This window comes from Rhipicephalus microplus, chromosome 3 (assembly GCF_043290135.1).
Source record: "Rhipicephalus microplus isolate Deutch F79 chromosome 3, USDA_Rmic, whole genome shotgun sequence".
NCBI lineage: Eukaryota > Metazoa > Arthropoda > Arachnida > Ixodida > Ixodidae > Rhipicephalus > Rhipicephalus microplus.
Window position 1 is genome coordinate 128719854 of NC_134702.1, and position 13070 is coordinate 128732923.

Genomic DNA, 13070 nt, shown 5'->3' on the forward strand with positions numbered 1-13070 from the left:
ATCTCGGGCGCCAGTCACAACAACGGTGACAAAATAACGCGATACCATGCACCGCGGACGCGAACAGATGTCTTTACAGTGATCTATATTATGTTCGGAAAACGAAGAAGTTGGCATGTCTTGCCTAAAAAATTGGGTCTGAAGAAATGCGGTGGAAAATATTTGTCTTAAGTGCTTTTCGGAGATCCCTGTGCTACTTCTCTGCTTTGACGCATTAACTTTCCGCGAAAAACGCAAAAAGAGCCACTCTCTTTTACATACGCTGGTTAAACATGCCATATCGCACGACGCACGAAAAACAAAAACTGCTGGCGCGCAATCTCGCAGGCCATACGCTGAGTTGGGTGCTTCCTTTCGTAGCTACTTCGTAACGAGTGGTTATACAAAACACGCCTAATTTAGCACCGTGCTCCGACCAATTTCTTGCCATCATTGTTGCTCTATTCTTACCAGCTGATTGGGACACCTTACTTCGCAAGTACACCAATGGCACATACTCGAAGGACGAAGTATTTAATTGTATACTTGACGTTGGCACAATGCTGTACAATCTTTTTGAGAGCAAGTCTGTTGGCAAGGAAGGCATGCAATACCTAGTCGCCTGGACGTTCTGCAGGGAGCTGTCTGAATCTCACAGACCTGTTCTGGTTCCTGAGAGACAGGAGTGCGAACGAAGTTTGCTACGAACACGTCAACAAGGTGATGAAGGTGGCGATCACCAGCCACCATTTCCACTCAGGCTATGTGGTTCATTGGTCACATTTTCCAGTTCTAGTTCCAGGAGCTAGTGAGAGATTTTTTCTGTGCGTTGTTGAACAATAAAAAATTCGCAGCGTGCGCGGTAACTAATAGCCGAATTCTCCTGTCTCTCATTCCTCCTTAGCAGCCATTGGCATATACATTGAGCACTATCTGACAAGAAAGGGCTGCTACGTTATACACGATGAGCATAGCCTCCTTGGTTTTAGAAAGGTTTAGTGAGCGTTTGGCCGCAGTGCCTGCATTACAGTGAACTAGTATATACTATAAGCTCGAGGTGGTTAAAGGTGGGAAGTAGACACGAAGCGCAAGCCGTAAGAAAGTGTGCGCGTGTCACCTCTCGTTTAGTCCTTGGAATGTCCGCTGGATGGCGGTGCATATATGGAAAATATGATGGAAAGATGTGAGAAGGTGGTACTTGTTGAATAGATGGACGAATGGACCCACAGATAGATGCATGGACGGACTCACGGATGGCTGCACCGACGGATGGACGCATGGACGGACGCAGGGGTGGATGCATGGACGAACGCAGGGACGGACGCACGGATGAACGTGCGGACGCACGAACAGACGTGCGCATGCACGGGCGAATTGACGCACGAACGGTCACACGGACGGATGTATGGACGGATGGAAGTAAGAACGAATGGACGGATGGATGCTTCGCCCCACTCTCCATCATTCATTCCGTGGGTAAGCTGCCATTTTTTTTGTTTTGTTGGCGCCTTAGCCTAATAGACACGTTCTAAGCAGAGCTTTGCACCTCATGGTAGCACTTGGCAGTCACTTCGGGAGTTATCTGCTGTATGCCTATACGACAGCGTTCTTATAAAACTTCGGCTTGCGAAAACAGCCACATTGTTGATCAATATGCTAGGCGACTCTGATGCAACTCAGAAAAATGCAGGCTTTTGTGTAGTCTAGGCAAGACGTGCTACTTTTTTCTTCTCTGTATTGTACTGGCGCTTACTTTCGCTGGATACATTGGAAAAGGAAGAGGTGTGTAATGTTAGAAGGGGGATGATTGAGCTTAAAAATGCTGTCTCTCATATTGCGGACAGTGGCAAGACAAGACACACAGACGGACTAACGCAAAATATTGGTCATAAATTTGTTTATAAGAGTGGAAAACGCTTGGTGTAGCTTTATATTTGCTCTGTGAATACTTCATCTGTTATGCCTCAATTAGAATTGCCGTTTTATTTGTAATTCAAATATACTTATTGTAATGTAACGAGTTTTATTCTAACGCGTGCCGTCGCAGTAGTGGTACGTCAAAGCGAGTACTTCAAGTTGTGAAGATTTAGTGTGTACAACCAAGGGCATCGTTCAACATGAAAGGAAGAGATTGAAGGCAGGGTTTTTTTTTCCTGTCACACGCATCAACCGACGATGATTAAATATGGAGGCTTGCATATTTGTGTCGTAACAGTGCTGCGTAAATCATGACATGAGTGTAATGACTGTGAAGTGCACAGAAGCACAACTTAAGACATGGAGAAACTGAACCTACAATGTTAGGATGACGCGTCCTATTTCTTGCTAATCGAAGTTTTGTTGCGGGTATCCTGCCATGCGTGCTCTTCGGTGCATGAAAGCGTAGAAGTTTTAGCCAGCGCTGCTTGTAGCCATGATGACGAGTGGTAACACTTTTTCGCTAGCTATCTTCACGTAGCTAGTGTTTTCTCATACGCACTGATAGCTGCCTTATAAACTGAATATATCCAGTATTCCGGCGGAACTAGGCTCGCTAGGAATGAACGAAATAAACTGTCCAGAACATCGTCCTGACAGCGTTGATAAAAAAACGACATTGATTTGTGAGATGGTGAGCCCCAGTACGTGAGCTCCTTGGGTAATCTAGGCGGTTGATTAGGATTAGACAGAGTAAAGCACATTTATTTATTAGCAGATCTGCATGCCAGGTGCCATGTGTGGTCAGTTTTCAGTAGTTCATCATCACCAAGAGCAGACATGAGCTCTGTTGGTGCTTTTGCGCTTTCTTCTTCTTCATAATGCATTATTGTAACAACCTGGATGGATGAATGAGCGAGAACCGAGAGACAAAAAGAGATTAAAAACATATATTTTCTCGAAAACGAAATGCTTGAAGAGGCAGAACTGAGACAGGTAAGCCCACAATTTTAAGACAGTGGTGGTAACTACTCGGCTCTCCAGGCACGAGCATGGAGCATAATATAGTTTTGTGTTGCGTAGCAGTGAAATACCGTTGAAAAAATTGAGGCTTTGGAGGAAGAGAAAAGACATCGAGCGAGTAAAGCATATTATATACTGAGGAAAAATGCAGAAAGGAAGGATGACATGGAAAGTGAGAAAACCAAATATATAGAGAAATCAACAACAAAAAAGGCAGAAGGAAATGAAGCAAATAGAAGAAAAGAGGAGAGCGAGAATGGGGAAACGAGAAATTGACTGATATAGAGAAAAAGGAAGAAAGGCACGAAGAAATACAAAGAAAGCATGGAAGAGATGACAAAGAGAAAAGTAGAGAATTAAGAAGACAGAGAATGAAAAAGAAAGCGAGAAAACGAAATGTATAGATTGAGGAAATGAATAAAGACAGAAATAAATAGGGTGAAGATAAGAGAAGGAGGACAAGTAGAAAGCTATGAAATCAAAAAGAGTGAAAAAGAAGTGAGAAAACAGCAGATATGGCGAGAGAAAAGAAAGCAAGGGAAGAATACACAGAGAAAAAGTACGTGAAGTTGGGCAGAGAGAAAGCTTGAAAATGAAAGCAAGAAATAATGAGGAAGCGAGAAAACTACAAAAATAGACACAGGAAGGAAACAGGTGGACAGAAATACAGATTAGCGAAGTGGACAAAGAGAATTAAAGAGACAGAGATAGAAGAACGAAGCGAGAAAATGATAAATATAGAAAGAGTAAAGGAGAAAAGACTGGAAAAGAGACAAAGAACGAAAATGGAGCCAGTGAGAAACCTACAGAATAAAAACATGATAGATAGATTGACGAAGTTAGAAAAGTAAGGAGGAAGTAAAAAAAACTACAGATATGAAGAGAGGAAAGACAAAAAGGCAGAAAGAGCCAGAACGAAAGAGAAGGAGGACAATGAAAACTAGAGAATCAGATAATAAGCTGCAGTAACGCGTAGAGATGTTTACCGAATCATATAGTTTTCATAAAGAATGGTATTGTTTACCGTAACCTCATCAGAGCGATGCTATATGACAAACAGAAATAAACAGAGCGATCCTACAGGTCCAAGAAAAGCGTCACACTGTTGTGGCCGTGTTATCCTAGCCGTGACGAGAGTTATTATGTGTTAAGAGGGATGGGGGTGATGATTTCAACTTCAAACAATTCAGTGTTATTTCCTTCAAGCTCTACGTAACCTGGTGCCCTACCATTTCTTTCGCTGAACAGTGATTCCACCTCTCATGGTTTACCAGACGAAGCGCATGGTGTCAAGAATAGGCAACGCTTTCGACGAAGCCTTGCTGTGCTCGAGTTGGCTCACTTCGAAAATTTGAGGACTCGCCATGGCGAGGTTGATCAACATAACGGTCTACGTCGAAAATCCAGGACGGCGATTAGACCCTGACGTTATCAAAGAAATTTACAGTCAGTATATATCTGTGAAGTAGAACGTAATGCGCAGGTAGTCGCAGCTAAATGTGTGACAATGTACGCCGAGAGGTAACTTGTAGCTTCGCCAGGGTTGCATATCTTTCTATACTCCAGGCGCGCGGCCAGAAGTTCTGCCAAGAATGTTTTGTAGACTAAGTTAGTTATTTAAAAGAGAGAAAGAGGGCTGTTGTGTTGGTTGGGCGTCACTTTCCCTAATATCCGTACATTTTTTTCACGTGCAGCATGAAATGTGTCATATCAATTTGATTGAAAACTAATAGCGCTGTGCCAGTGCCATAAATTTTTATACGACCAGCGGGGCTTCCTGCACTTGAACAGGGTACAACGCTGAAAAAATGGCACTGCACAGCACACCATGACAATTTGTTACATTATGAAAACGTGCTTTTAATTAGCTTTTGAGTTTTTGAGTATTTCACTGATCGCGATTCTGTCTTGAACACAACGACTGTTATAACTTTTTTGGAGTTCGAAAAAAGTTCTCAAGAAATGGTCGCACAAACGTACTGATTTAGAGCCTACCATCTCGCCACACATCAATAAGCTTGACACGTTACCCCTTCACCACTTTTTTCGATCATGGTGCCACAAAAGTAACGCAGTCAAGCGCTTCTTAAGCGCATCGCGCATGCAGTCCCGGTAGCAAGAAGACGTGAGTTCTAATTTTTCGCGGATTTTCAATAAAGGGGGGTAGAGATAAAGAAAATGAACTCACGTTCAACGTTGGCGGAGGCGCGTTGTTTTTTGTCCGCGAATTCCTAGAATGGTTCACGCCCATCGACATGAACGCGTCCGTTCCTCCAGCTCTAAACAAATGAAGCTGCGAGTCGCGCTCATGATGGACTCAGAGGTCTATCGGAATTTCTCCATTGGAAGCGTTACTGAGCTTAGCCTCGCAGTCTTCGTATTAGACACTCCGGATCAACGTAAAACCGCCAATTTTTAAATTTAAACATATGTGCGTGTGCAGAGTTCCCCTTCAGTGGAGGGGAGGGGGTGAATGTTTATCGAAGCACCCCCTCCCTATCATATCAATGTATGGGGATGACTTTGCGCCTCATTTCGCCCAATCCCTTTAATATAGATGCATGGATCTGATGTATAGCGCATCTAGGGCGAGACAGAGTAGAAGAAGCATAACACGAACACAGCAATATGTAACGTCTCTTCTCTGTTATTTGTCTTCCTCCCTGTCCCGTCATACATGCGCTATACAATGGGAACGATGAATATTTGCCAAGCCCACCGTGTAATGAGTGCATGGGTCTGGCTTAGTGCCACCCCTCTTGATCCACTGACCCACTCGTGCGCACTCATAGGCTGCCAAACGCTGAGCATCGACCACTGTGTCTGTAAGCGCCTTTTTTGAGCCTCCTTGTGTCAGCTTCGTGGACCAGCTAAACAGAAGACAGCTGTACGGGACTATTCACCGCAGGCATGCACGTATTCCCTTTCATTATGCTACTGTGCACTGTAGAACGCGGCTGAACATGCCACGAAGTAGCTTCTTTAGAATCGTCTTTACACTTTCCATGAATCAACGTATTTATACAGCAATAAATAATCTAGAAGACGAGCGCGCCACATGGGACCCCCATGTTCGAATTTAGTGCTCAACAGACACAGACCACGGCTAACGTATTCATCCGCATGGCCGTTGTCCCTGTTCAGTGATTGTTGTCTCTGTTCGGTGAAGCCTGTTCGGTAATTAGGCTTTAATCATTGCTACTAGTTCCTTAAGGTGTACTAAAAAAACGACCTTTGAATTTGTGAGGTGTTGAACTGCTGACGCAAGCCAACACCTCACAAAGTTATTGTTTTGCACGCTATTTTCTTTGTTGCCATATGACACAGTGCGCAGGGTAAAGTTCAAGTGACATCTTTTTTGCCACTTCAAATGACCTGGGTGGCGTAGATGGAAGAAAAATAATAATAGAAGAAAAATGTAAAGTAACAATAGTCGCTGGTACATCACATTTCTCTGATATATTGTTGCCGTAGGGTTTGCGATACACAACAAGGTATATGGCTTCCTAGCAGCCTATGTGTCAAGTTGTTGATGGCTCGTTTCCGCCGTCGTCACCTATGTTCAGCGGCACAAGTAACAACAAGAAAAAGATTAAAAATTAACACGGCATCATCAGAATCAGTATTGACGTCACGCATTTGCACTACATGGTGCAAAGTTTAACGTTTTTAGGCGCAGACATTGCAATTATTTTCAACAACTAAGCAATTTCGTTGCGCTCTGATGGATTGCAATTTGCGTATGCGATAGAAAAAGAGAAATTAACAAGAAAGACTGTGGAAGCAAGGTTGTTTTCAAGTAGTCTGTAGTTCAAGAAGTTATATTACCATTCCTCACGAGCGCATTAGCTCAATAGTTTGAAAAATGACGTGTTCCAATCTTATAAAACTACTCCAGCAAAACAGTGAAGTTGTAAATATAGCGTAAGGAATGAGGCGGCATCAGAGTAAAGCGTTCCTTAATCATCGGTGCCACAAACACCGTTACAAAAAGCGAGAGCATGTCCGAAAGGAAGAATAAAAAAATTAAACAAGGTACCTTTTGTTATGTGCTGTTTCACCAACTGAAATTAGAACCATGCCACCAGGCAAACCAGATGATCAGATCGAAAGGCCACAATGCTCTTATTGACCAGATGGTCGAGTGCCTGTGGCACCGGCAACTGCTTACGCTACGTGCCCTTGGACCTATGAAGGATACAGTCCCGCCAGCGCTATCCACACCATGGGAGGCGTCAACCTGCCGGACCGTGTTAGCCGAGCGCTCAAACACGGACCCAAATGTGAGGTTGAGACGTTACTTTTCCTGGAATTATTATTCTCTCGGGTGACATAGGTATCTGATTGAGCACAAGACAGTGAAAAAGTGCGATCTGTGTCGGTAGCTGTTGACATCTTACTAAGAAGCAAAAACTTTTTCTTGAATAGCGGATGTCCGATCCCAGCCGCCACCTGGGACTGAACCCGGGGCATGGCCGCACACACAAAACCTTTGTCTAAGAAACGAAATGAATTATGGACATGTGAGCACACGCACAAAGTGAAATCTGCCTTGTGCCTTCAGATAAAGAGGGTGGTAACGCCGCGCACTTACAAAAGACATATATCTTCGAAAAGCTCAGAAGCTTTCAATGATCACAAGCTTTCCAACCTGTTAAAGCTCTCGAATCGTACCGACTAGCTCGGGCTTGATACGCTTTTCAGCGCCAAGACGCAAAATAATGATATCTCCTTCCGTGTCATTGTATCTGAGACTGGTACATACTCAAATCAATGGCAAACTTTTTACAGAGCAAACTAAAGCATTTGAAGGTGTGTGACCTGTTTTACACGATGAACTTGGAGCAGGTTGTTGAATGTTCCCGCGCTAACTCTGAATATCCAATATATTCAATTTCGGAAAAAGTAAACGACTTTTATTTTCACTTTTTTTACACCCATTCAAAGTATAGCTTTCATCTTCATATGAGTTCACTTTATGATAAACGTTCTACTTGATCACATAGTGAATCTGAATAAACTAATTATGCCCCACATTGTATTTCGGAAAGCAGGTTTACAAAAGAAACTTAAGTGGGCTTGTTAATTGCTGCCTCTATAGATAATTGTTTTCGTGGTGCTTATTAGTACATAGATCTGTCTTTCGTGCCATTTGCCATCGTCATGCACGCTGATCAAACCGCGTTTCAGTAGGTCTTTTATAATAAGCATGTCTCTGATATCAAATGGTGATCAATCTTCATTGTTATGTGTCAATACTCAATAAGATATTGTTATTGTTGTCTCAATATCTATCCTATACAAATTATTGCTTTATCATTAAAAGAATTATTAGTGCTTGTAAACCAAGATTGCGTAAATGTATGAAGTTAATTGACTATCGCAGAGCCTTTTCCTGACGTACCATTGGACTGACTACTCCCCACGTGGACAAAGTAGCTCTCTCTCAACAGTCACCTCTCTTGGAGTGATCAGAAGACTGTTCTTTCCGATGAAACTGATGTGAACACCTGTTATTCGCCACTCGAAGAAGCTGTTGGTGTACCCACAGGCATGTTGCATCATCCATTCTTGTACCTCTATGACCAACTACCTCTGTTGTAGTTGTACCTCTATGGCCACTAAACTACGGTGGCCTCGGAAAGGTAAGAACTCGTTTCTCCTTTCTGTCATTGCACATCACGCACGCTACACGTGATTAGATATATTAATGTTCTCGGCAAAGTGCTGAAATAATGCACTAGTGCACATAAGTCGAATAAGGCAGAAATGTAAACCTAAACTACGGACGAAAATAATCGTGACAAACACAACGCAGCCTGAACATGACGCCACATTTTCTCGTTAAAGAACGTCAATAATTTACATATATGATTTCGGCACACGTATACAACCCGTCATACACGAGCATCACATGACGAATAATAGGTGTGTGAAGAGTTAGCCATGCACCGTAATCCCTACAAGGTGCCACTTTGTTGCTGACGCACGCATTGAAGTGGTACTGAAAGAAAGATTTCGCGGCATAGGTAGCCTGTGGGTCGGTTCCCGTGAACATTGGTTTATCATCTGTGAAACTTCAACAGCATGTATAGATTCGAAGATATTTTAAATTAATTTGGAAATTTACATGGGCCTTCGAATCTATCGTGCTATTGGCACCATCGAAGGGGACTTTTTAGGGACCCCCTACTTCCCTTCTGTGACCACGCTTCAGTCGACAAAACAAGTTATGTTGACGTTATTGCCGCAACGTTTTCTTTGCCGCGTTTGTTACCGCAATCTATACTTCTGGGCGGCTGGTTGCCGTGGCACACGCTTTGAAAGTTTGGCGTTTCACGACACTGCAGTCCTGTGTTATCCGAAATTAATTCTTGTTGCGGACCGTGTGGAAGTATGTCTCAGTTCTGTGTGCTGACGTGATCGAGAGCTGCCCACACTAGGTGGTGATAGAGGAACCCGGTTTTTGGAGCTTTCTCAAACCGAAACTTAAACTGGTTGATAACAAGAGGCCTGCCAATATTTATCTCTCGCGTGCTGCAGCAAACGATGGGCCTTGTCATGACTATCATCATCGCAGAAAAACGCGAGGCCAAAGCTTTTGTGTCAGCACCCGTTTAACTGTTTGGCCGCAGAGATGAACCTCCAATTTCCATTGCGATAGCAAATATATGGACACTCGGGTAATATTTACCACTGGCTTCATGGTTTGTCGACGACGTCATAGCATAGGTATGAATATCTATTAATGCACGTAAAAGGACACGAAGAAAAGTAATTCAGCAACACGTTTTATGACGCGCGGAGTCGAACGTGCGACATTTCGCTCTGGAGCAAGCGATGTTAGTCGCTTAGTCACGAAGACGCAACGGCGAGCTATTTATATACACTATCTGCCGCATAGGTATGCCCATTTTGGAGACAATGTCTGCGTAGTCTCATTCATCGCCCCCCCCCCCTCGTTTTTGCGCTCACAACAAACATAGCTTGTGGTGGCAGAGAATTGTGCGTCTCGGGCTTTCACCGGAACGATTGATATGTTCTTCAGGGCGCACGGAGATCACTTCTGTCGCTGTTGTATCTTCGTTTGAGACAGCAGCTGGCCCTCGTATGATGGTATATATATATATATATATATATATATATATAAGGGAAAAAGGTGTATACCTGGAACTCGTTTTTCAGTGTTTTGACACAATATTAATGAGATCTAACAGACAGTAATGCCAAAGACTGTATAGGGGAAGTTATTAGAACAAATGGAGTGTCAATAGGAAGAAAGAAAAGTGGGTGGAAAAATAACCAACCGTGAGCAGGAATCGAACCTACGACCTTCAAATAGAGCATCGAACGCGTTATTCGAAGGTCGTAGGTTCGATTCCTTCTCACTGCTGGCTATTTTTTCACCCACTTTTCTTCCTTGTTATTGACATTCCATTTGTTCTAATAACTTCTCCTATACATTCGTTGGCATTACTGTCTGTTAGATCTCATTTTAGATATGTATATATATATATAAATAGTGTGTGTGTGGTGTGTGTGTTTGCGTGTGTGTGCATGTGATTGGGGGAATTTCATAATATTGTACCCCGTCAATTTCGGGCAACCCACGATCACACTGAAAGAAATTGTGCAGGTACGTTTGAGTGTGAAAAGTAGTTAATCAGGCAATGTATTGCGCAAAAAAAAATGTATTGTTCAGACAGCACTCCCAACTGAATTTTTTGTGTTGAGTAATTTATATATAATACTGGTTTAAGCAATTACGACGGAGCAAGCTTTTCTTTAATCCGAAGCATTCCACTTTCATTACTAGGACAGTTCATTTATTTTTATTTCATTGTTCTTTATTTCTCGCCTTGGCGAACAATTGCAGCATGCTGCAGGTTTCGTGTTTTTGTGAAAACGCAGTTTTTTCGCGAGGAATGTATTTACATTTTCTGCTGTGTATCTTCATATATTATATGAATAAACTACTTCTAGAGTGAATAAAGCAAACCCTTTGTCAGACTACGGCGACAAAGTTGGGGAAATTATCATTTTATTTCATGTTGTGCCCTAATTTTCTCAAGAAAGCAATCCAAGTAAAAGTGTAGCTCATATAATGCAGAATAGTATGACGTATCGCGAAGACGCGTAGATAATTTTAAAAGAGGAGATTTTGTTTTAAGGGAGGAAAAAAGAATTATCATCTGCACACCCACGAGGTAGCAGGAAGCCTGCCTTTGCCTCGCCTTCGTTGCATAGCACGTCAACGCGAGGTTCCAGCGAGGAATTTCCGAGAACGAATAGTGCATTTTGTACAACTTGTTGTCACTTCTTTTAGTAAAACTGCGTGTTAAGAAAAAGTGCGTAACGACTTAGAGAACTAGGTGCTCTACCATGGGAGAGCATAAAGTCGTCCAGGGATCTAGATGTAAACTGCTGTATAGAACATCAAAAAGACCAATATTTATAGTTTTATGGAACGGTCTCTCCCTTCTTAAACTATCAAAGGGCCGGCTATATTGAGCCGCTTCTAATTCTGAAAGGCAAAATTATAATGCATTTTGTTGCCTGCGATGCAGTACTGAGGCGTTGTGTTCGGCTTCTGATAACTAATAGACATAATTTTGTAATGGTTAAAGAAATATACATATTTTAATTCATCTAAGCTGTTTTAATATGCTTTACGAGCAGACCGATGCGTGGTCGATTACCTCAAGTGTGCTTCATAACATTATCTTTCCTAGGCAAACAAGTTAGAAAAGATTCGACATCATGCCCATAAATGACACTTCAATCACCATTTTCGGAGCAATATTAAAGTTTTTATCCCCTCTTTCGTATTGGTCAAAAGTTGCTTAAAATGTTGTAATAAAAGCCTGCCCGGTCATGTTGACGTGCTTGCAAGAGCCTTGAACCACTGAAGAATGAAAAAGTTGAAATCCTTCAGGAATTGGCGAGTCAAGTGTCTATGGACACGTAACGAATAATCTTTCACGTATGCACTTAGGGTACATCTTATCATCATGCACAACACGTGTCAGCGATTATGCATAGGCCTATTACTGAAACAGCGTAAAAAGTTTACGTAAATGATACTCTAACTATGCTGTTATATAATATTCAGACCATGTTTATTATTTGCAGAAGCCAAACAGAATGCCCTATTACTGTCTTGGAGACCATCGAGTGCGCCATAGCTTCCACGCCTTGGGATTAAGAAGCGGCTCAATATAACCTGCCGTTTGAGTACAAGGTTGAAGATACCGTTCTATAAAAGCAGTACTATTGCCCCATTTGAACGTTCTATACAGCAGTACTACTAAATAAAGTGACAAGCAGTTGTATGACATGCAATATTCGCTGCCGAAAAGGACCCCTTGGAACCACTCGTGGACGTGCTATGCAGTGGAGGCAAGACAATGCCAACCGTCGTCCTGCCTTGTGGGTGTTTAGATGCCAGATATTTTTCTGTCTTTTATGAAAATCTACTTATTTTAAACGTTCGTCCTGCTTACTGGAAAACGATTATGTGCAAAGATATATAAGTCATCTGTTTACCTAAACTGCTAAATTGTGAAACTTAGGCCGCAATATGAGTTGAAATCCTTTTTTTGCCATAATTCTCACCTTACTCTGGCAATGTCTCTGCTTCTTTCACTCTCAAAATAATTCAGGCGTATACTATAGCAACCTACACAACAGAAAATGTGAATACATCATTCTAAAAAATTATTATTTTATAAAAAAACAGTAAACACGCATCGTATTGCAATTTTTCGCCAAGGCGAAAAGCAGAAAATTATCACAAAAATTAACGAAACATCATGGTAATAAAAGTTTATCGCTTTGAGATTAGAAAAATATTTCTTTGTAATCGCTCAGACAACTAACAATATATAAATTACCAAGCGCACCCCAGTCTCAATTAAGTACCCGAAATTCGAAGCGCCCTGTAGGCCACACGAAATTCTGTTGCAAAATATAATGCCTCAATAACTACTGCTCACATACAATTAGGCGTTCACGTTCTTTTTTCATTATGATCAGAGATAATGATAATATATATATATATGTATATATATATATATATGTATATATATATATATATATATATGAATTTGCAATTTTTTTCATATTATTATAATGTATGTTATGTTCAGCAG